Raw genomic sequence first — 3,817 nt, 5'->3', positions numbered from 1 at the left:
AGATCCGGAACGTTTAACTTGAAAAAGCTGTTTTCCACCGGATCCTGAAATCCCGAACACTGGTGGAAGCGAAAGAGTCTGCGGCCGACGTGGGACCCTGGCCAGGCTCGCTTGGCACCCCCTAGAGGCGGGATGACCTCCCAGGTGCGCTCCGGCCCTCATCTCGGGGCTTCTGTGCGCGTGCGCCCCGCTCTTTGGAGGGTTCTCCGTAACGAGGCGCACTGATGCGGGTCTCACGGTTACGTGCGCTTCTGCTGCCTCACTTGCAAATTGACTGATCTCAGCTGTAGTGAAGCTTCAGTCATACTCTCTCACTTGGAGTACTCGCTCCCATCTGTTTACTGTTTACTAGCAGGCACATGCGTTTCACAGTAATTCTGAAAGTTTCCAGCCATGCGAAGCTAGACGGGTGAGCTACGTGCCGCTTGTTGTTGTTTAGTCCCTAAGTCATGTCCGACTCTTCGCGACCCTATGGACTGTAGCCCTCCAGGCCCCTCAGTCCGTGGGATTTCCCAGGCAAGAATACTGGAGTGGGTTGCCGTTTCCTTCCCCCAGGGGATTTTCCAGACACAAGGATGGAACCCGCGCCACACCAAGACTGATGGCCTTTGGGAAGTTACCTAACCTCTGTGAACCTCAGCTTCTTTATCATTAAAAGGGGGCAATAATATCACTACCACAGTACTGTTGACAGAGTTGAATAATTAATTTAGAGTGTTACTGGGCAAGTGTCCTGCTTCGAGTAGGAACACAAGAAATAAATCTTTTAAGGAAGCAGTGGGAAAACATAAGTTTTATAGTTCAATGGACCTGAGCTTGAATCCTGAGCCCACCAACTTTTAGTAGTGCAATCTTGGGCAGGTTACTTCTGTATCTTAGTTTTATTATTTGTTTAAGGGGCATTCCCTGGTGGCTCAGCTGGTAAAGAATCCACCTGCAGTGTGGGAGAGCTGGGTTTGATCCTTGTGTTGGGAAGATCCCCTGGAGAAGGGAATGGCTACCCACTCCAGTATTCTGGCCTGGAGAATTCCATGGACTGCATAGTCCATCAGGTGGCAAAGAGTCGGACATGACTCGGCGACATTCACTTAAGGGGCATGGTATTGGTAAACACCTCACACAAGTATGTGTGGTACCCAAAGAAAAGTAGCTCAACAGATAACTAAGATTATCCCTTTTAACCTCAATGAGAAGCCTAGAATCTCTAATGTCAGAAATTAATGCTCCTAACACAATATTGTAAGTCAACTCTACATCAATAAAAAATTTTAAGTGAAATTAATGGTCCTATTTTTACAAATTAAGATGTGTAGGTGTGCATTTCACACCCCCTAACAATTTATGGATCATTTAGGTGTTGATCATCAATGGCTGCTAACTCACAAAAGGCGAGATACCCAGAGGTTGTGTGCCTCCTTATGAAAAATAAAATATTTTTGCCAAAAAAATATCTTAACCTGATCAAGACACAGACTCTTAATTATGTAGTTACAAGAAATACAGGACACAGCTAAACAATACTACGGAGCTACATGCAAGTTTATATTAGTCCCTGTAAACAAATATGTCATCCTAGACAAAGATAAATGTTTTTCATTGCATGGGTATGAGCAGGCTGGTGTGAAGTTAATTGTGGGGAATCTAAGAACCAGAGGACAGGAGGGCTGTTTAGAGAGGCCACTTCTGAACAGAGGGGCAGTTAATGTTAGGGGCAGTTCTGTTAAAGATCACTCCTCCTCCTTTAGCACCTTCCACTGCCAGCCATGGCCAGCTTGGTGCTCAAGCACATCTGAAAGGCTCTCGTTCCCACTGACCATCTAGAGAAGGTAGTGCAGAGTGTGGTCCCCTCATTTTCATAACCCTCCAGGGGCCTAATTTTCAGTAAGAATTTTGGCAAAAGAGTCATATTATCAACAGGATCCTTTCTGGCTGTCACAAACAAGCAATTTACGTTGTCCCAGATAGAGGAGGAAAGATAATTTGAAATCAATAATTCCTCCATTTAATACTGTTTGGCAGACTTCCCAAAGTCTGTGGTTAAGAAACTGCCACAACTACTGAGCCCGTGCACCCTAGAGCCCACGCTCCACAACAAGAGAAGTCACCGCAATGAGAAGCTGGCACATCGCAACTTGAGAGTAGTCCCTGCTTGCCGCAACTAGAGAAAGCCCACACACAGCGATGAAGACCTAGCACAGCCGAAAAAAATTATATATATATATAATTCAGCCCCTTAGTTCCACCCAGTTTTCTGGAGAAATTTTACACCATGGTTTCTAAAAATGGGGCCAAAGGTACAATTTTGTCTCCTTCCTTCCACTTTGGGGAACTGTTGGAGTAACAGCTAGGTAACAAGAGGAGAGCTGAAGAGGGAGAGGAGGAAATCACTGGTCACTAGATGATTTGAAGTCCATAGGGTGGAAGGATGGCCCACTTCTCTAAGACCTGAATGGCCAACCAAAGACTCTACAACTTTGAAAACTGATTACAGTTTTGAGACTGATGTAAGCTGAGCACACCAGACACTCGCTGAGCTGGTGGGAGTGGAGTGGGCAAAGGCAGCTGAGCGCCCAGGAGGGGGTCAGAGGGAGAGGAGGGCGGTGGAGTAGCTCTGAGGGATGAAGTTCTCCTAGGTGTTCATTTTCCAAAGTGCTAGGTTCTGTTGTGGGGGCTTCCCTAGTGGCTCTGTCGGTAAGGAATCCGCCTGCAATACCGGAGGCCCGGGTTTAATCCCTGGGTCAGGAAGATCCCCTGGAGAAGGAAATAGCAACCCACTCCAGTATTCTGGCCTGGAGAACTCCATGGACAGAGGAGCCTGGTGGGCTGTGGTCTATGGAGTCACAAGAATTGGACATGACTTAGTGACTAAATCAGTACCACCACCAGGTTCTGCCTTGCTAGTCCCCTCTTGGCTTACTTTCTCTTTCCTGTCTGCACTTTGCTCCATGATTATCAGCAAGATAATTTGCTGGAGGGCAAGGGGGCAAGTGTGGTTAGGATTGAAACGGGGCAAGGCCCCTGACACACCCAGTCTTTGCTCTGCCCACATCATCTCACTCAGGTCACCGTGTGAGTGGTCGCCTGGAGTGGTTCTAGTCTTAAGGCTGGGAAGGGAACAGGAAGTAGGCCTGCCCACACCACCTGTCGTCTGCTTTTCTTTCTCCAAAACAACCTTTCATATAAATGGGGTCATACAACAAGTGGTCTTTTTTGTCTGACTTCTTTTACTTAGCACAGTGGGTTTTTTGGGTTTCGTTTTGTTTATAATTTATTTATTTGGCTGCCCTGGGCCTTAGTTGTGGCACTTGGGATCTTCAAACTTCTTTCAGGCATGTGTGATCTTTAGCTGCAGCACGAGGAATCTAGTTCCCTGACTAGGAATCAAAGCCAGGCCCCCTGCATTGGGAGCCCAGAGTCTTAGCCACTGGACCACCACGGAAGTCCCTAGAACAATGTTTTTGAGATTCACCAACGTTGTAGCATATATCAGTAGTTTGTTCCTCTTTTTTAAAAAACAGCTCTAGTGAGAGATAATTCACATAAACAATTCACCTACTTCAGTGGTGTTTAGTGTGTATTCAGATACATTCAACCATCATCGCAGTCAACTTTGGAACATTTTCATCACTTCAAAAAGAAACTTTGTAGGAGTTCCCTGGTGGTCCAGTGACACTTTCATTAGGGTGGTGGCCCCAGGTTCAACCCCTGGTCAGGGAACTAATATCCCGCAAGCTGTCCAGCACAGTTAAAAGAAAGAAACCTTGTACCTTAGCTATCGGGCTTCCCAAGTGGCGCTAGTGGTAAAGAACCTGCCTGC

Source organism: Muntiacus reevesi, chromosome 20 (assembly GCF_963930625.1).
Source record: "Muntiacus reevesi chromosome 20, mMunRee1.1, whole genome shotgun sequence".
NCBI classification, from domain to species: Eukaryota; Metazoa; Chordata; class Mammalia; order Artiodactyla; family Cervidae; genus Muntiacus; species Muntiacus reevesi.
This window is presented reverse-complemented; position numbering follows the sequence as displayed.